General features: G+C 32.9%; 2 long non-coding RNA genes across 5 annotated transcripts in view; one reads left to right on the forward strand and one right to left on the reverse strand.

Moving 5' to 3' along the window:
• LOC141514148 (uncharacterized) overlaps positions 1–22,391 on the forward strand; it is a 240,844-nt gene that overhangs the window by 74,417 nt on the left and 144,036 nt on the right. The gene's annotated exons all lie outside the window — the stretch shown is intronic.
• Positions 11,335–22,391, reverse strand: part of LOC141514149 (uncharacterized) — a 134,854-nt gene continuing 123,797 nt past the window's right edge. Inside the window, exons 2-3 of the long non-coding RNA XR_012475958.1 lie at positions 12,452–12,557; positions 11,335–11,387 (exon numbers count right to left, since the gene is read on the reverse strand). This is a non-coding gene — a long non-coding RNA (uncharacterized LOC141514149). The remainder of the gene's footprint in view (positions 11,388–12,451; positions 12,558–22,391) is intronic.

Below are 22,391 nucleotides of genomic sequence, written 5' to 3' on the forward strand. Positions count from 1 at the left end.
TCTCAATAGATACTGAAAATGCCTTTGACAAAATACAACTTTCATTCCTATTAAAAAATACCAGAGAATATAGGAATAATTCCAGTTATCGTTAAAATAATAAGTATCTATCTAAAATCATCAATAAGCAACATATATATACATATATATGTGTATATATATATATATATATATATATATATATATATATATATATATATATATATATAACTGAAATAAACTAGGACCATTTCCAATAAGATCAAGGATGAAACAGGATGCCCATTATCACAATCACTATTCAATATTGTATTAGAAATTTTAGGGATATTTTGTTTGTTTGTTTTAGGGTTTTGCAAGGCAAATGGAGTTAAGTAACTTGCCCAAGGCCACACAGCTAGGTAATTATTAAGAGTGAAGGCTGGATTTGAACTCAGGTACTCCTGACTTCAGGGCCAGTGCTCTATCCAGTGTGCCACCTGGCCGCCCCTAGAAATTTTAGTTTTAGCAATAACAGGAAAAAAGGTAATTGAAAGATTTAGAATTGGCAACGAGGAAGCAACACTTTCAATCTGCAGAAAGTATGATAATATACTTAGAGATACCTAGAAAATCAATAAAACACGACTTGAGGGGCAGTGTAGTGGATAAAGCACCGGCCCTGGAGTCAGGAGTACCTGGGTTCAAATTCGGCCTTCACTCTTACTAATTACCTAGCTGTGTGGCCTTGGGCAAGTCACTTTACCCCATTTGCCTTGCAAAAAAACCTAAAAAAAACGACTTGAAACAACAACTTTAGCAAAGTAGCATTTTAAATAAACCTTATAAATCATCAGCATTTCAACATGAACAACAAAGTCCAAGGGAAGAAATAGAAAGAGAAATTCCAGTTAAAAAAAACTTTGGACAACATAAAATGCTCCCAAGATAAATGAAGAAATTATATGAATACAATTACAAAATACTTTTCACATAAATAAAAACACATATAAACAATCAGAAAAACATAAATTGCTCACGGTTAGGAGCTAATAAAAAAATGACAATACTACCAAATTAAATTGGTTATTTAGCATCATACCAATCAAACTTCCAAAAAAACTAGTTTACAGAGATAGAAAAAATAATAACAAAATTCAACTGGAATACAAAAAGTCAAGAATACCAAGGAAATTAATTCAAAAATATAAAGGAATGTGGACTACCTGTTCCAGAACTAAAAGAATACTATAAAGAGCAGTCATCAAAACTGGATCAGTGTATTAAATTAGGCACAAAAGAAATAGTAGTGAATGGCGACAGTAATGTATGCTTTGACAAAGCCAAAGACCTAGCTTCTGGGTTGAGAATTCACTATTTGAACAAGAATGTTGGGAAAACTGGGAAATATTATGTCAAATATTAGGCATAAACCCACATCCCACACTCTATACTAAAATAAGGTCAAAATGGATATAGGATTTAAACTTGCAGGGTGGGGTGGCTAGGTGGCATAGTGGATAAAGCACCGGTCTTGGAGTCAGGAGTACCTGGGTTCAAAGCCGGTCTCAGACACTTAATAATTACCTAGCTGTGTGGCCTTGGGCAAGCCAGTTAGCTCCATTTGCCTTGCAAAAAAACCTAAAAAAAATAAACTTAAAGGGTGACACCATAGACCATTTAATAGACCAAGAAATACTTTATCTGATGTATCTATGAAGAGGGGAGAAATTTATGACCAAGCAAGAGGTAGAGACCATTAAATATTGTAATATGGATGATTTTGATTATATTACAATAAAAATGTTTTGCACAAATAAAGACAGTGCAATCAAGATTAGAAGGAAAACAGAAAACTGAGAAACAATTTTCACAGTTTCTGATAAAGGAAGCATCTCTAAAATATATTGAGAATTGAAACAAATTTATAAGATTACAAGTAATTCCACAATAAATAAATGGTCAAAAGATATGAATATTTAGTTTTCAGAAGAAAATTAAAGTTATTTATAATCACATGAAAAATGCTCCAAAGCATTATTGATTAGAGAAATGCAAATTAAAACAACTATGAGTTTTTACCTCATGCCTATCAGATTGGCTAATATAACAAAAAAGGTAAATGATCAGTGTTGTAGACGATGTGGGAAAATTGAGACATTGATGTATTGCTGTTGGTTTTGGGAACTGCTCTGGCCATTCTGGAGAGCTATCTGGAGCTATGCTCAAAAGCCAATAATACTGTTCATATCCTTTGATCCAACAATACCAATACTGGGTTTGTAGCCCCAAGAAAAAATATAAGATAGGAATAGTCTCACATGTTCAAAAATATTTATAGCAGCTCTTTTTCTAGTGGCAAAGAATATGAAATTAAGGGGAGGTCTATCATTTGGGGAATGACTGAATGAGTTAATATGAACATTGTGGAGTACTATTTTTTCTGTAAGAACTCATGAATGAACAATTTAAAGAAGTTTGGAAAAACTTTGCATGAAATGATGTTGACTGAAATAAGCAGAACCAAGAGAACATTGTACACATTAACAACAACACTGTGAGATGATCAGCTATGATGGATGAAGCTCTTCTCAGCAGTTCAGATAAAAAGAGCAAGATCTGTTCTGAAACATCTGCTATATTGATGAAATGAAATGAAATGAAAGATCTGCTAATGGACAATGCTATCCACACCCAGAGGAGGGAAAAAAAGAAACTATGGTCTCTGAATACAGAACAAAGCATTCTATATACAATTAAAAAAAAACTTCTTTTATGTTTTCCTTCATTTCTCATGTCTTTTCCCCCTTAGTTCTAATCCTCTTTTACAACATGATTAGTATAGAAATATGTCAAACATAATTGCACACATACAACTTTTACCAGACTGTTTGCCACTATGGGAAGTGGAGATGGAAGAAAAAGTGGCAGAAAAATGTGGAACTCATAAATTTGCAAATAAATGAATGCTGAAAAACTACCAATTCCCATAATTGGAAAAATAAAATAGAATTTCAATTGAGAAAAAAAAATCATTTTGGGGAGAAATATCAACAATTTCAAATAGGCAGAGAATACCATTCTGATAGCAGAAACAGAAGAATTAAGAAGTGTCTTGATAAGGGTAAAAGTTGAAAGTGTAAAACAACTGGCTTAAATTTTAACATCAAAAACAAACAAACGGGGGGGGGCGTGCTAGGTGGTGCAGTGAATAGAGAACCGGCCCTGGAATCTGGAGTACCTGAGTTCAAATCCAGATTCAGACACTTAATAATTACCTAGTTGTGTGGCCTTGGGCAAGCCACTTAACCCCATTTGCCTTGCAAAAAAACCCTAAAACAAACAAATAAACAAACAAACAAACATTAAGATAATGTCTACTGGTCTCATCCCTAAATGGAAAATTTAGGGAGAACAATAGTTTCAGAATTTATATTCTTCATCTCAAAGTTACTATTGACCAGGTACTGCAGGCATACAATTAAGAAACTTGCTACTGCAAAGAAAGCTATGACAAAAAACAAATAAACAAAATATTCCCAGAGACACAAGAAGATAGGACTACTTGGAAAAGACCTTGATGTTGTGAAAGATTGAAAGCAAAAGAAGAGGGAAGTAGAGAATTAGATGAATAAATAGTTTTATAGAAACAATGAACATGAGCCAAGACAGACTTCAGGAGATGATAGAGAATAAAAAAGCCTAATGTGCATGATGTCATGAAGAACTGAACATAAGCAAAAGACAATAACAATAAGAGGGGATGCATGAATTATGAAAAGAAAGTTTTGTTTTTTAGGATTTGGGACAATTTTTCTTGTTTGCATAATGAAGGAGAGTCTAGAAAGAGGGACAAAAATCATTGAGAAAGTGTGGATGATAGAAGGGACAATCTGTTGGAAAAGAGAGAGAATGGAATAGGATCACTTCTTCATTTAGAGGGATTTTCCTGAGTAAAGAAAAAGACCACTTTAATAGAAATTATTTCCTGGTATAAAGAGAGAATGGCCTACATGTATAGAAAGGAGTAGTTATTACAGATGGCTCAAAAGGAAACAAAATAGAAATCTCTAGCTTCTTTTTACCTCACTGTGCTCCAAGGGAGACTTTTATTCTTGCCATGATGGAAAACAGGAATTTTGGGCCAGAGACCCCCACCACTCTCCTCAGAAAGAAAAGAATACCAAATTAGAAATCTATTTGTTCTCCTAAATATATATTTAAATACTAATATTAAAATAAATTATATATGATATATAATTATCTTCCCAGAGGTTTTTCCTTCAGCAAACCAGAGTTGATCTCTTCTGTCTTTCCCCTTAAAAATGGAACTCTGAAAACCCCAAAGCAACTCAACACTTGGAGAAGACTTGAAGCTTGATCAGTCTCAAGAACTGAAGTCATGAAGAGAGATTCCCATTAAAAACTTTCAAATGGAAATGATCATGAAGAATCCTCAATTGGGGGCAGCTAGGTGCACAGTGGATAGAGCATCGGCCTTGGAGTCAGGAGTACCTGTGTTCAAATCTGGCCTCAAGACACTCCTTGGGCAAGCCACTTAACCCCATTGCCTTGCAAAAAAAAAAAAATTAAAAAAGAGTCCTCAATAGAACTCAAAGGTCAGAGCTCACTTGCATCTTGGCAAATCTGCCCTGATGTTCACACAGGATAGGACATTTATCTCAGTCAATGAGAAGAGAATCCCATATTAATGGCCTTTGGAACAGGAGTTGTATTGATATCACTTAATTTCAGGACCCAGGATCCAAAAATGTTTGGATTATTTTCAGTTTATTCTGGATATAGTTTGTACATGATTGTTTGCAAATTGTTTCCCATATTAGAATAGCAACTCCTTGAAAGGAGGGAGTCTTTTATTTTTCTTTGAATTCACATTTCTTATTTGACCATTAATAATTGCTTTTTAACTAACTGACCTCTTTATGTGAGACAAAGGTAGAGTAGAAGATAAGGGGGAAAGTGTTTAAGTGAAGTGAGACAAAGAGAGAAGAAACAAAAGGGAATTCTCAGTAAATGACCTCAATATTTTAAAGTGAAATAAGATTCCAGAACTTTAGCTAAGTTTGGAGTGGGGGAAATGGAGGAGAAGAAGTCATGGGAGGATTGAAGAGAGTTTAAAAGAAAGGTTTTAAAAAAGGAATTATCACCTGAGATAAATGAATTGTTAGGAGGTAATGAAAGTATCCTCTTGCAACAAGAGGGTCCAACTGAGATTATGCAATATTAGGGAGTAAAAGGACCCATTCCACAAAATTTCAGTTCTTTTTCCAATTCTGTTTAGCATCATGTCAATAAAAGTGTAAACAGCAGGTGTGTGCTCAATTTCTATAGCATCTTCCTGGGTAACATTTTTGATGTATTCTTTTTTCTCTGTTTTTTTTTTAACCTGCGTTCCAAAAATAAAACCTATGACCCCCTAATGGTCTGCAGCTTGACTTCAAGTATCCATGGCATACTCAAAAGTGGGAGTGCTAGGTTAATATCTGATTTGAAAAATATCATTCTATTATGCTTTCCTCAACCTACCTATATTTCAAACTTCTTTATTTTTTATTATTTATAGTATATATAAATAGTATATATAGTATATAGATACTATATATAGCATATAGTATATTATATTTATAGTATATATGTATATATAGTATAGTGTTTATAGTATTATTTATAGTATTCCCATTTTTTATTCTATTTCAAATTCCTATGAATTTTGATTTCTCACTCACCAGAAACTATTCTCTTTAAAATCATAAATAATCCCTTAATTGCCAAATCTGACAATTTTTCTAGTCCTTATCCTTTTTGACTTCTTCTGTACACTTATTTTTATACTCTAGATTACTGAATGATGGACAAAGAACAAATGATCAATATCATAATTACAACAAAGCCGAAAACAAAGATGATACCATGTAACCCGTATAGGTGAAGAATACAACACATCATACAATTTGTTGCTCAAATGTATACATTCTTCCCTAACACAAATTGTTTATTACAGGAGTTTGTAATGCATTAATCAAATGGTAAAGACTTCATAAAGTCTTCTTCTGAGCCTTAAATGCTCTAGTAACATTTTTCTAACAAATCTTGAGTAAATTTTGCTTCTCTTTTCCTTATTCATAACTTCTTTACATACTCATGCTCAAATAATGAAATTGTAACAGTTAATATTATTTCCCTCTTTTTCTCATAAATTCCTCCATAGGGGGTGTGATACTATTTAATCCAGAAAAATTATACCTAACTTCGCAGCATCTCTTCTTTGATATTTTCAATAGTAACTTTGTTATATCCCAAATAAATTTTCAGCTTTGTCTATCAAAATAACTTTAGTCATATTTTTCTCTCCATAGTATAGTTGTTACCCATGGAGAGTTTTGCACATAAGAACAATATTCAGTTCTTTTTCCAGTTCCCACATTGGCTTTCTTTTTGCATGGTCTGTCCTTACTTCTCCTCTTATGCTTTCTTTTTTCAATTTCTTAAATGTAAGTTGTTCATTTTCTGTATTACTTGATTCATCTGGTCTGCATGGTCTGATGTTTCTTTCTGACATCCAGACAGTTTCTCCATCTGTGGACAAAACAAAAGCATACCCTTGACCCCAGGTTAGTAAATGATCAAGTCTTTTCCAATGTCCCTCTTTTGTATCCTTCCACATTACTCTATGAGTACTCTTAGGGATGTTTATTATGTTATCTATGGTAATGTTCTAACCAAAGTGTTTTTCAGCCAAGGTTTTATTCTTATCATCCAAAGTCAGAAAATTAATGAATGAATACAAAGCATTATTTGGACATACTCTGTATCTGCTTCCCCACATTCCCTCTTTTCTGTTTATGTGGGAACATTTTTAAAGAACTATAGGCTTGACCCCTTAGGACTATAAGGAATACCTGTAATATGTTTAATATTTTAATACAGATAGAATTGCTTAAAATGCCATAGAAGTATATCCAGGGCCATTATCTGTTTTTATGAATTTTGATATCCCTGCAAAACAGTAAGATACATGATCAATCACACCTAGAGTAGTAGCCTCTTAACTTTGTGCTGTTGTCATTGTATATGAACTAAATGTATCTAGAGTAACATAAATAGAATTCATTTTTCCAAAAGATGTATAATAAGTCAAATCCATCTGCCATAACTCATTAGGAGTCTGGTCTCTAGGATTCTTAAAATAATTTGGAGGGGTAGGTAAATACCCCTTTGTTGACAGGATATTACTATATTCCTAGTTTGCTCTCTGGTTATTTTAAATTATTTCCTTAGTGAAGAGGCATGCTGATGAAATTTTTTGTAAAACAGTTTAGTTTACTCTTCTACTAAGATTATAAGCTCATAAGGATTGGAAAGGTTAATTGATAGGTTCTATGATTACCTTCATATATATAAATCCAAGTAATCCAGGATGGGATTTTATATGTTCAGTAAAAAAGGAATTATATCCATTTCTAATAACTTCTATTTCTAGTAATTCTTTAAAGAGTTAATATAATACTACATCAGTGCTATGATTAATAAAAATTGTTATTATGGATCTGATGACATGATAATCATACTTACTATCTGTAAAAATAATAAGGAGTTGTGGCCATTCTTTTAATACCAATAATACAGCATATACATTTTTGGTATAGATGTAAAAAGATTATATAATTTCTTTTCTATTATTACAATATGCTTGGATCTACCTTATTCTAAGCTCCATTACATTCTTTAAAAATTTCGGGGAACCCAGAGGGTCATAGCTGCTGATATTGTCCCTCATCTATACAAAGAAATACAATTATTAATTCTAGACTTAGATATTATTAACTCTTAACCTATGTGAAACATAAGGTTCCCAGGCTGACATTTCATTCTCTTAAAGCAAAAACAAAACAAGCTCTCTTAAAGTTAACATTTAGATCTGAATATCTTTTACACAAATTTCTTTCACATCTCTGTATTTTAAGCTTATTTTCCTTTTATTCCAAATATACTATCACTTTCAAAAAAGAAAATAAGATTCTCTATAAATTTAGTTTTAAATATAAATTTCAAAAAACCCAATGTAAATTTTTTCCAAAGTCAGTGTTTCAAGATACACATATAATTTTTTAATATATATATATATATATATATATATATATATATATATATGTTTCATAAACATGAGATTGAAAAAATTTCACAAACTCTCTGGGCCAAAAAGACCTTGAGAGATATAATCTGTCAAGGATTTCTCTAATTTTTTTATAACAAATCTTTACAAATGTGATGAATGATACTTTAATTCATTCATATTTTGTTATTGTAATACAATTTAAAATTTTCAAAATATTGTTTGAATCTGTTATTGTACAGTTTACAAATTATACATAATCACATTTTCAATTTTAAAATATATTCCCTTTACTCCTTTAAAGATTTTCTTTATAGTTCTTTTTCCTGCTATGACTCTGGAGGAGTCAAAAAATATTATAACCACAAAATTATTATTATTTTTTTTTACAAATCCCTGAATTCAGTTACATGTATTTTCAGCGAAATTTTTTTCACTGGATTACACATCATAGGTTTAACCAATTTGAAGAAACAGTTAGCATTTATTTAGCAGTTGCTTTCATATCAAAACTTTTCACTTTATGGAGATTATTACTTTTCCAATCAATTTACTGCCAGATATTGTAAAAGTGGTTGTTTAATGCAATTTTCAGATTATCCCAATCTCATTTAAATGCATATCTCCATTTGCTTTCTCCTTTTTTTATCTGATTTTCAAATCATTTCTTCAAAGCTCTCCATATTGTTAATATACTATGTTGAACATGTCCCCATGTTGTTAATATACCATTCCATTACTCTTTACCATAAATTGCTTTATTAAGACTAGTCGAAAAATAATTTTAAGGACAATTTCAATTTCTACTATATCCCTTATATGTATAATTTACCAAGTCAGTAAGTAAAACTCTGTTAGAAAATCAGTTCGGAAAACAAAGAATAGAAAATAAGACAAATTAATAGAACCCCCTCTTTCCCAAAAAACAATATGATTTCCAGGAAAATCTCCTGTGGGCCCAAATCATGGATTTTTGGTAAAAAGAAAAAGATTCAATCTTGAAAAGAGAGAAAGGAAAGAAGAATGGCCAATCAGATAAAAGCTTTTAAAACAAACACATAGAAAACACAGAAACGGAATCAGAGCTCATTGAACCAGAGAGGCCACTGAACTCAGGGGAAAACCCCACCCTAGTTCTCACAGTAGAGAAAATACACAGAACATTTAATATATCACAATACATTTTTCCATAAAAGGTATTAATATTTTTAATATTTCTGCATTTTGACTAGTATAACTATTGAGAAGGTGAAACAGTCATTTAAAAATCTCTCAGCTTAATTGGAATATCCCCTGTCCCCCTTCTTATTTTAGAGTAAACCAAATAACTTCTTAAGTCTTTTCTGGGGGAAGGGGTAGAAATGTCTGTTCTTAAATCCTCACTTGACCCAAAATTTTCTAAATTAACTAACTTTATCAGAATATATATTGATAAAGTCCTGAAGCTATAATGTGATATCATTTTGCTAAAAGATTAAATATTTTCTTTTATCAATTTATTTTTGGCATTTTTAGTATCCAAAATATATACTTTAGAATTAATCTGACTCTCTTGTCTTTTTGGAATATTTATTTCCCTCAAACTTTATCAAATTAAAAATAGTATTTCTTTTTATAATATATATATATATATATATATATATATATATATATATAACATATTTGGTAATATACACTGTCTATCCTGATTCTTTTAACTCCAAATAATTTTCTTTTTTAATACTTCTCTCTCTCTCTCTCTCTCTCTCTCTCTCTCTCTCTCTCTCGATATTAACTCCAAGGTCAAAAGATTAGAGCCAGATTACAAAACTGGAGGTGTGGAGAGGGAGAAGGAGGAGGGGAAACATTCTGGCAGAATTACAGTGAAGAAGTGGGGAAGAGAAAAATTGAGCAGTATTTTATCATTGTAATATTCATTTATATGTTCAATTTAAAGTACCTTCTAAGTTCAATTCTCCTTTCCTTGGGAACCACGGAGAACATCATAAACAGTATGTAAAGACATTTCTTATTTGTTTTTTGATAATTTCTAAGCTCTTCTCTTTAGCCAGCTTCTTTAAGATATTTATGTCTTATCCTGGTTTATTTTTAATTCCTTGGAAAGTTCCTTCCCTTTTACACCTGTGTACCTGCTTGGGAAAAGAAAGTAAAAAGACACCTCTGCCGAAACAGTTACACTCAAAGCCTTCCCCTCTTTACCTGATCCTAGGATTCCTTCACAGCTTTACCGGAGGGTTTTCTTCTCCTGAAGGACTATCTCAGCTTCCGGACGACTTGAAGCCCCGCACCTGCTCCACATTAAGGGCGCCAAATGTTGCGATCCCTTGATCAGCAAGGGATTCATTCATTCAGCTCAGGAGAGAACAGAAACATGTATACACCTGGGTGGAAAATACCAGCTGGACAACTGGCAGAGCCAGTTTACTGAAAATATTAAACAGTTCTTGTATAAGAAAACCACAAAATTAGCATACAGGATAAAAACAATTGTGTTTGGGCAGGAATTAGGCCAGCAGGATGTGACCTAGGTCAAGAAGTTCAGAAACAGGGCTTATTGAATAGTGAGGCCAAGAATTACACAGTTGTGTAATCAAATCAGAGTTCTATGGAAGTTTTCAGCTCAAGGGTCACCAGAGTTTAGGTTTTCTGGCCATATCTGGCCTCTTGACCCCAAACTCAATTGAGAGGTTTCTATAGAAAGTAAAATGGAAAAAAATGCTCTAAATCATTATTTGAGTTGAGAAATGCAAATTAAAACAATTCTGAGGTATCACCTCACACCTATTAGATTAGTTAACGTGTCAAAAAAAGGCAATATGATAAATGCTGGAAGGAATGTTGCAAAACTAGGACACTAATACATTGTTGGTAGAGTTGTGAACTGATCCAACCCTTCTGGGGAACAATTAGTTATTATGCCCAAAAGTGATAAATTTATGCATATCCTTTGATTCAGCAATCCCACTACTAGGTCAATGTCCCAAAGAGATTAAAAAGAAAAGTTAGTGGGTCCTATAAATACCAAAAAAAAGTATGGCAGCTCTTTTAGTAATAGCAAAGTTTTAGAAATTGAGAGGATACCTATCAGTTGGGGAATTAGCTGTACAAGTTGTGGTCTATGTAATGAAATGCTATTGTGCTATAAGAAATGATGAGGGGGTAGTTAGATGGCGCAGTGGATAGAGCACCAGCCCTGGAGTCAGGAGTTTGAGTTCAAATCCGGATTCAGACACTTAATAATTACCTAGCTGCATGGCCTTGGGCAAGTCACTTAATCCCATTGCCTTGCAAAAACCTAAAAAGAAAGAAAAAGAAAAAAAAAGAAATGACAAGCAGGAGACTTTCAGAAAAACCTTTATGGACTCAAGCAAAATGAAAGGAGAAACATTAGGAGAATATTTTATACAACAACAGCATGTATGTATGTATGTATGTATCAACTTTGTATATGATCATCAACTTTGAATAACGTAGCTATTCTCAATAATACAATGATCGAAGGCAATTATAAAGTGTTCAGAGATAGAACTAATGGAATCTGGATTTAGACTGGGGGATACTATTTTTCACTTTACTTTTAGGGAGTTTTTTTTTTGTCTCTGCTATTTTTTCACAACATAATTGATATGGAAATTTGTTTTACATAGTTGCACACATACTATCTAAATTTGCTGTCCAAGAAAGAAGGAAGGGGAGGGAAGAAAGGAAAGAATTTGGAACTCAAATTTTAAATAAACTAATGCTTAAAATTAGCTGTACATTCAAAGAAAATGAAATGTCTAAAAAAGAATTAAAGTATTAAAGAAGGTATTCAATGAGTTTAAAAAGTAATGAAATCTTTGATTTAGCTTAAAGATATGTCAAAGGTATAAACTTGCATACATATATGTTTAAATTAAAAGTAACAACTTTTGAAAAAACATCAAGAAGTTGTTACTTTTAATTTAAACATATCTTTAACATGTGGAATAATAATATCTGCCCAATCCACCTCATAATTTGTGAGACAGTGACATAGAATCATGGTTAGAGTGCTATAACTGGAGTAAGAAGGGACAAAGTTGGCAGAGTAGAATCAAATAGCTTAATATCACATACTTTATGGTGAAATACTTTGAAGTTGGAAAAGAAAAAAAAATCTCAGTCAGGTTCCACCCTCAACCTTTTCCTTTTTCCTCCTCATTTAGGGGATCACTTCTACTTCATGTGAAATAGGGAACAAAAATATAGACTGAGTCTTTTGTCAGCCAAGTAGACAGGAAAAAATGGAGGAGGGGCAAACAATTAGTAGGTATATGGTAAGGAGAGTATAAGTTACTCAGTGGATGCAAGGGGAAGGACTTTTTGGTTGCTACCTACCTTCTTCCTCAGATCTTCCTTTCAGGCATGACTTTCAGTCAAGCTAAAACCCTTGATTCTACTCCTCGGGGGAATGGCTTTTCTTTTAAATCAGCAGATGGAAAACCTATGAGAATAGGAGGTACCTATATTAGAAAGACTAAGTATAGTTCTATTTGTAAATCTTACTCCCCTAGGATATTTAATCAATCATGTCCAATTATTGATACAAATTTAAATGATACTTTGGGGAAGTTTTAAAACTATGCCAATAAACCCTTTTTGTTCAATCCAAACCTCCAGTTTTCCAGGAAAGGCCTCAGAAACAAGATCTATTAGATGTTTTTCTCCTTATTTACCTCTCTTCATCACCATTTTCTTGGCAAATAACTCACACAGATAGGTAATATAAGGAACGACCACATTATCTTAGAGAAACTATTTTTTGTGAAAATGGCAAAACAAAAGCAAAAGAAACATTAAGAACAAAAACAAGGAGAACAATTCATTTCTCTCTTGAGAGAATGAGGTAGTGAAAAGGAAATAGAGGGTTCATTGATCTGCATTTATTAAGGGTCCACTATGTACTAGACATTGTGCTAATTGATGAAGATAAAAGAAAATGAGTGAAAACACTGCCCCTGTCCTCAAAAAGCTTATGATCTAATGGATCATAAGGATGGGAGAGGTGATATCTGTTCTTTCTCAGGAATATTAGGGTTACAGTATTCTGATCTGCTCTGATCTGTCACAGTCTGTATTTGATTTACATAATTTTTTGCTTCTCATTCCCCAGGCAGTTAACTCATGTTGCAGCATTTGCATTGATGGTAATTGTAATTCTGCTTTCCTGTCCTGGCAATGGCCCCAGATCAGGTTCATAACAGACATGACTACTGGAGAATCAGCACCTGCCTTGCAGTAGCCATGCCAGTCTGCCTTCTGCCCAGGCCACCCCTACTCATATCATCTCGGTGGCACAACAGCCAGGAGTTTTCCTGCCTCTTCGCCATCAATCCTGTCAGTCTGCTAGCATTCCTTTTATCTCTAAGTAGGCATCTTCTCTTCTCCATTCCTTTATTTTAAAAGAGTAGAACCTCAGAAATAGAATTGTAACAAGGACTTCATGAGCTAGTGGAAGAAATAAAGCAGGAGTTAAAAAAAATGAAACTAGAGTTCTTTAGAAATTATGAGAGAGAGCACATATCCTAGAACAGATAGTAGAATATAAGACGCAAGTAGTAAACTCTGGAAAGCAGAACTCAATGAATCCATGAGACAAAAAGAAATAGTAGATCCAAGTACTGTTCGAGTGGGCATCACTATGTTTTTTGCAGCTTATACACAATATATTCCAGAGATATTTGAAGTTGAGCCTTCCTAGTGTTTTTGCCAAGGTTAGATAATATTCTATCATATATAATATTTCCATCTGCTGGTCAAGGTCTAGTGTATTATTTTGATGCTCATGTTGGCTGATCACAATTTTATCATCTAGTTATATATCAAGGATCCATGTTCATATTCCAGCCTTACTATTCTCTTTTTTTAAGCTTTAACTTCTACTCTAACTCACCCTCTTAAACTTAAATTAAAAAAAATTCAGAGGACATTTCCTCTTTGTGCTGAATTGTGGATTTTATTAATTTCTTTCATGCCTGCCAAGTTGTTTTACCACCATAATAATGTTGCACTAGTCTGCAAAGGGATTTTATAACATGATTTCAGACTTAGTAGTTTTCAGCCTCTATACAAATCCCAAAGCTTGTTCTCTCCCTTAACCTAAACCCCTTTTTATTCTCAGATGTCTAACAATTCTCTAATGATTCTTACACGTTGGTCACTCAAATTTAACATGATACTTCTCTAGGTGAATATTGTTTCATTCAAGACTAGATGCCCAAGTTTTTAACTACATTCCTTTGTCATAAGATATCTAACTAAGTTAATCTCCTTTTCAAAAGATTTATTAATAATTACCATATAAAAGTATTATTACATTAAACATTAAATATATTGCAAGACTAAGCATAAAACAATGCATTAAAATAGAGAGATAATGAATCAGGAAATTAACACCAAAAACGTAATAAATACAGAGCTAAAACCACATATTTATTACTTACCTGTCACTAGGCATAGTACCCAAATTAAAATTAACAATGCACATGCATATATGCATATATATATACATATATATATATATATATATAAAATCTCAGCAAAATATGTTTTTTCGTAATACCAGCAGAATCAAATCATGGACTTTTGCACATACGGTTATCATGTGAATGTGACAGATTAATTATAAAAGAAATAAATTCCATTGCAACTAAAAGAAAGAAAAATAAAAACTACTCTTAAAAATCAGATGATATAATTTCAATAAAAACAAAAATCAAGAAATTGACCATCAAATTAATAATTGATCATCAAAATTAATAATACCAATTTTTTTCCTCCAAATAGCACAAAAAACTGAGCTAAATTTATCCATAAAACTAAATGTGTCAAAAAGAATGAAAAAATATACTTTTTTAAAAAGAGTAACAGTATTGCTGAAACAACCCTGGGAAGGTGGGGGAAAGCTGCTATTGTAAAAGAAGTAAGTAAAAGAAATATTTTAAGAATATCCAAATGCAATTTCTTTATCAAGATCAACAAGTATGGGGCAGCTAGGTGGCACAGTGGATAGAGCACAGGCCCTGGATTCAGGAGTACCTGAGTTTTAATAATCCTTGATAGTTCAGAACTGTGAACAAACTTCTTCCCTTCAAGGAGAAAGAGTTTTGTAAACAACTCATTCCTGCTTTAGGAAGGGAAAATGGCTGCTTGTATTCCACTTGCTCTCCAGTTTCTATGGCTACCAGATGGTGGTTCTTGGTAGTATCTGGTCACTAGAATTATACTCTCTCTGATAAAGACTTTTGTTTCTATTAAAACATATGATTTCAACCCCCCCCCCAACCAGTTTATCCTGGCAGAATCTAAATTTGATTTGCAAACCTCGAATAATTAAATCACTTTCCCTGTAGATTGTCTCTATCTTCCCCATTTCCCTGAATATATTCCAATAAGAAAAACATGCACAGATTCGATAGTTTTTCTGGTTTTGATGCAGTTTCAAATACATGATGAAAAATACCAAGCACATTTCTTAAAAAAAGAATAATTCTAAAACACTGTTTGCAGTCAAGAAGGGGGTCTTTCTTTTAATGCCATCCCATACTCTATCAGGATGTGTACAAAAAGGAAGCAAATTAAATTGGATAAAAGGGAAGTGAATCTCTGCTTCCCTTTGGTGTCTCCTAAGCTATTCTTACTACAGACACCCAAGGCTTAATGTTTATAGGGTTCTGGTAGGCTCTGAACCTATTTATATTACAAGGGCCTGCCTTCTAGTATTCCTTGCTGTGATTGGGGGTGAGGTAGTATTTGTGGGGAAACATGGACTTTACTTAACTCCTCAGTCAGAAATTTAGCCCTATGATGGAAAACTTGCATAAAGACCCAGGTTAGGATTTTTTCAGACTTCTAGACATTCACTCATCATTGTCATTTTCCTGCTGCTTCAAGATCAAAACCACTTTTCCTTTTAAATTGACAAGAATTGGAGAATTTCATCATAGCAAAAATAGAAAAACATCTAGATGAAAAGCACCAATTTTCATCTAGCTCTAATATATAAGCTTCTGGGAGAAGAATTAATTCCATAATAACATGTCTAAGAAAGAAAAGAAGAAATAAATATGTGTTTAAAATGATGAATGAATGAAGTTTGCATAGTCTGTATATTTATTCAGGGTAAAGTGAGAGGCATTTACTATCTTCTTTCTAATGATTCAGAGAAGAGCTCCTGATGGAAGAGCGATTCTTTTGAACAGAATGCAAAGCAGTGCCAGTTTAAAGTATCAGGGACAAAAAAATGTTAAGATGTTACATTAAGATGATCATAAATAATAATTTTAACTTAGATATCTTAGTTGTTGCTTTACTTCATTATCTCTTTTGTAGTTTCATGAAAAGAAACTTGTTTACAAATTAGCATTCAAGAAGTGAGAATGCTTTATTTTTCCCATAGTTAGAATCCATATAGAAATAATGTTTCTATGAAGCAGAAAGGTTTCTGAATTCAAGCCCCCATCATAACATACACTATACAGAAAACATTCGATTAGACTAGATTCACAACTGGTCAGCTACTGGAATTGAAAATGTGTTGTGCTGCAGGGGAGGGGACAAAGACTTCTTAATCTGAAAGATGGGCAGTCTCTCATTGTCTAAAACATGTTTTGATGATTTTTTTTTTCATATTGGGACTAGGGTAAATGAATATCAAAACCTCAGGTTTATATGTCTCTTTTTACTGTCTCTCTATATAGAAATAGTTTTACTTTGAAATGGAGATTTCAAGTCAAGAATGAGAAAATACAATGTAATCCACCTGCCTGATTTTCTTCCACAAAAATCTACATATATTTCTAATAAAATATAGTTAGAATAGATGTTCCCTGACATTTGCTTGTTTATACTCAAACAAAGTATAATGATTAGGGAGATTGTTTAGAGAAGAAAATCTACTGTAGATGAAATAGAGTTGCAGCTTTGAATCACTCTGATTAGCTTCCTACATTTTATCATGTGATGAAGGAACAAAATAATGTCATGAGAAAAAAAGAATTTTATTGGAATTTAACTGATCTGCATTTAAATGTAAGTTCAGCTACATTTCACCTATGTGCCCTTCTAAACTTTACTTTCCCTTTTTGATCCTGTTTCATCACTACAATAATAATTTCTATAAACTGAATGCCTTTTAAGATTTCTTCCAGTTCTTAATACTGTTCTTTACTTTTGTGCTTTATTTATAGTCATTGGTAAAGTTCTAACGTTCCTGTGTTTTCTACTAAGCTCAGTTCATGAATATGTATAGACATAACAGTAAATACAAATGCTATGCCTGATCCAAACTATCATGAAGTTCATTCTCAGTTGAATGTAGAGACAGAATACTGACCTGTAGAAGGGAAATGACAACTCTTGGAAATTAGAACAATAAGGAACTGCACCCAGAAAGAGAGGTGAGCAATTGAGTTTTGTGTGAGGAGCTCACTTAATGTGAAAGACTCTCATAGGCCTCTTGTTTCCCATTATAATTAGTTATTATTACTAACTAGATGCGAAGCTCTAGTGTTTCTATGTTTTAGGCAAGATTTAAAATCTGAAAATTGCACCTAGGAACAAAAATTCCCACTTTTCCTACCCTAATTACATCGCTACACAAAATCTTCTGTCTTATATGTTGGTTCGAGGTATGACATAAATGAAGTATAAATGTGTTACTATCCTGTGAGGAACAAAAAGAAAAAGGAAAAAAATAGAAAATTTTACAGCAAATGTAGTACAGGATCATCTATGTGCACCCTGGGAACATTTCTGATTATTGTAGTATAGTAATTACCATGAATGACAATATCAACTTAGCTCATTTATTTATTGGTTTATTCATTGGATCTGCAAAGACAATGCAAATTTTGAACACAAAAGGGCTGCTGAGAATATCACTCAGTTATATGTAATCAAATGACAATGTGTATTCTATCAACATCGACAAACACAACCAGAGGTTTTTCATAAGAACTTCCTTGACTCATGCATAAATGGTTACCATAGCTATTAAGCTAATGCAAATGGAAAAAAGGTAACAACAAGGTTGACTTGGGTGGCTTTTTGATGATACAGTCTTTGAGGTTTAGAATCTCTCCATACTTAATATTTCAGAAGTTCCACTTTGTTCTTGGTGGCATTTTGACTATTACATAATAACTGCTTAATTCTGTCTCACCTAAGTCCAACTTAAAATTCTTCAAAGTTACATATTAAAGTATTTTTTCCCATTTGTACTTTTTACTTGGTATTATTTATATTACTTTCCAATACAGCCATAGATTGGAAAATGAAAATGTTCTATCTCTAATAGTAGATGGTTATTTTTTTAACTACTGACTCATACATGAATAAAATACTCACCTCTTGGTTTTCACAAGGTGAATAAAAATGACCTATAATTTTTTATTGTTTTAAATAAATTATGTACTATAAATATAGCATTAAACAACAACCCAACTAATTAAGCTTGCTATCTCAGTGTATAGATTTCAATTCCTAAAATGTCACAACTTTTCAGTCATACCCTCTAAGTGACCACAGGATTCTTTATTTTTCCATTCACTCTCATTCACTTCTCCCCCCTCATCCCTGTTTTTTGGAACTTAGTAACACATTATCTTTTCATCAACCTTATGTCAGACACAGTGAGTAAATGTATTCAGTGAATTCAATCTTATTTCTGCTTTCATTCACTTGATTTCCCCCTTTAAGTAAATATTGTGCTGCTAAATAGGGAAAGAAGGTTAGGGAAGGTGGAAAATCATGTGAGTGAATCAATTCCACTCCACTTCTTACACATTTACTGAGAGTATAAAACCAAGTAGTACTAGAAAATCTGCACCTGCAGTCTGAAGCATTATTTGCACTGGCAACATCATTTTCCATCACCTGGAGTGGAATCAGTCTACCATTGTGAAGTGGTCTACAGGAACCTAAATCCTTTAGAATCACTTACTAGATTTTTGACTTCTAGTCCTTTATCAATTATCTGCTTCTCTCATCAATTGTCAACAGACTGCTGAGCCAGGAAAAGTTATTTCAATGAAGTATAGTTGACATCTGTCTCATGGAATTCAGAATTTTTAGGTAAATTTGCATGTAGTCCAGCTCACTAGTAGTTACATATAGCTTTTGTCTTCTTTCTTGGACATCACAGCAGCATCAATAACAACAACTTTGGAACAGGTCACCAACATCCACATTGAACTTCTTTGGTGGTTGAACTCAAGAGTTTGTAGTTGCCTAGTCCTAGTGGGCATTTAACTTGATACTGGCAGAATGGCTATAATCACTTATCAATGTCTCTGTAACTACATACTTCAAAATCAAAAACTTTGGGTTGTCTATGGAGTAACAAATTTGGTTTTTGATCAAATTTTGCTAGAAATTGTGACTAAGGGCTAACAAAACATTTTTTTTTGTTGTCAGACCACTGCAGAAGCCTCCAAAGTGACTTCTGTATGAAGGACAAGACTTGCTTGGGTTTACATAGACTAGTACTGCTGAATGTAAAGACAGTTTAATAAATTTTCAAAATTTGTTTACATTTGCCTGTATACTGTTTTATACATTTGCCTGTATACTGTTTATAAAGCATATAGATTTTGTCCTAAGTTGTATTACTTTAAGAATAAGGGCAAATTGAAAAAGTCAAATACTTATCCTCACCCCAATAAAAAAAAAAGTAACTTAATTTAGCCTTGATATCACTATCAGGTAAGTATTGCTCTATTGAATGAGATATCAATCAATATGAATGGATGTCCAGGAACATTCTGTAACTAAGGGCATAAGATAGCAAGATGAGTTGGAAAGCAAGTATTTGCATGTCTGGTGCCATCCAAACCCTTGAGAGAATCACTTTGGATAGGGAGGTTTAAAAAACTCTTTATTCTCATTTGCTTCCTAGAAAAGAGTATGAAAACCATGTAAACTTTGGAAAATCAGAGGATTTGCTCTTCTAGTTAGTATCCTAGTAACATGATTAGAACAGCAATGACTAGCAGCAGTATTTGTATCAGGAAATAAGAATGAATTATACATATTGAGGAAAAGAAACCTTAGAATTATGTAAGGAGGCCAGCAAAAAACAATACTATGCCTATAGAATATAAATCCCTTAATTTTGTATCCCCAGTCATTTCTGGAAACATGTCACTAGTCATTTAGCAATAACAGCATAATTATTTTGTTTTTCATCCAACATTTATTAAATACCAATTGATCACTTTGCTAAATGTAGTCAAGGCAAAAAAAAATGGTGAAACACACTCTATCTTCAGAGTTCACATTCTCAGACAATATATAATTAATTAGGTATAAACAAGATGTATATTGTCTAGATGTAATGATATATAGTATCCTGTTTCTACATAGTTTTGATTTCTTATAGATTTCTTTAAATTGCTATGAAAACTATTTCAAATTTCAATTGTGGTAATTCAGAATAAAAAATCTATTAAAATACTATTTTTTAAGTTTACATTTCAATGTTTTGTGGATAATTGTTGATCATAATTTTATTTATAATTATGATTCAGTTTTGACCCAGTTTAATTTACTAGAATGCTAATATGAATTTTTCATTCTTCAGATCCTCCCCATTTTTGATGCTGCTTCCACTTTCTTGAAAAGGGTTTGTTTACCCATGCTCATACTGTTTTTTTTTTACTTCAACATTCAGTTAAAATTGTTTTCTCCAAAATTATCAAGTTGTTTGGTAATTTTTGACAAATCTAATGACATTTTCTCAATTCTTATTCTTGTGCCCTCTCTGAAACTTTTGATACAGTTGATCACCCGCTTCTCTCTAGATTTCCATGATATTTTTCTAACTTGATTTTTCTTTTGGTCTTATAAACTTCTTCTTCCAATCTTATTTGCTCCTTCTAAGTCTCCTTAGTCTCCTTTCATCCAGATCACTTCTGTTAACTCTGTATATGCCAAGCCTCTGTCCTGAATCTTATCTTCTCTCTTTTATTTTTTTTAATCATTTTGCTTGGTTATATTCCAGGGATTCAACTCTCATCTCTATGCTGATAACTCTCAGTTCTCTTTATTTAGTGCTCACCTCTCCATTAGCCTTCATTTTCTCTAATTTCCTATTAAACATCTCAAAATGAATGTTTTCTAGACATATTAAATGCAACATGTCTACAATTAAAATTATATTTTCCCCTAAGTTCTACCATCTTCCCAATTCTTCTATCAGTGTGGACAGTACCACCATCCTCACAATCAATCAAGCTTGCAATTAATGTGTCATCCTAATTAATCATTCTCTTTCATCTAACTCAAATCTAATCAGTTGCCAAATCATCATCTACTCTATTTTCATAACACATCATATATATCTTCTATGCTTTAACTCTGATACACCCTAGGCTCTGGACATTACTGGAATATTGCAAAAGCCTTCTAGTTGGTCTCTCCAATTCAAATTTCTACCCACTTCAACACACACCCCATCAGAGGACCACCATTATATCCGGGATCATATATAAAATCCTCTGGCCTTCAAAGCTCTTCATAACCTGTTGCACTTCTATCTTTCTGGTCTTCTGGAAGGAAGGAAGGAAGGAAGGAAGGAAGGAAGGAAGGAAGGAAGGAAGGAAGGAAGGAAGGAAGGGAGGAAGGGAGGGAGGGAGGGAGGGAGGGAGAAAGGATCTCACAATGGAAAAGAGTGAAAGACAACACATAAAGGGAAATGGTGACCAGGGAGGGACACTTTATTCCAGAAAACTACAGCTATATTGACATAGTAGCAAGTGAGGCTGTTTGGGGAGTTGACACACCCCATTCAGGAACAATGTAAATATTTATATGATCATGGCTTAAATTTTCAGAGTTGGGGAAAGGAAGAGAGGGGAAGCTAGAAATGTTACTGAAGAAATGACCAGATAGTCAAGATAAAAGTGAAGTGTATGTATGTATGTATGTACAAATATGCATCCAAACATATATATATATATATATATACATATACATATATATGTCTCTGTGTGTGCGTGCGTGTGTGAGAGGTTATGAAATAGTGGTGTGAGAGTAGTGGTCATGAATCAGGTGAATGGGGTCCTGGATTTATTTTTCCTGGATGCAAGATGACTGTCAGTGCTTTGGACAAGATAATGGCTGGTGATTTTCTTAAAGAGGAAAATCTGAAAATCTGTGTGAGGTTGATGAACTTTTCAGGAATTTTTCCATTTGTTCAAATGATTTCATGTGGCCCATCAACTCACCATTGGTCATGTTGTTTCCTTCTTATAGGAGTATTTAGGGCCAAACCTGCAAT

Source organism: Macrotis lagotis, chromosome 2 (assembly GCF_037893015.1).
Source record: "Macrotis lagotis isolate mMagLag1 chromosome 2, bilby.v1.9.chrom.fasta, whole genome shotgun sequence".
Taxonomy (NCBI): Eukaryota; Metazoa; Chordata; class Mammalia; order Peramelemorphia; family Peramelidae; genus Macrotis; species Macrotis lagotis.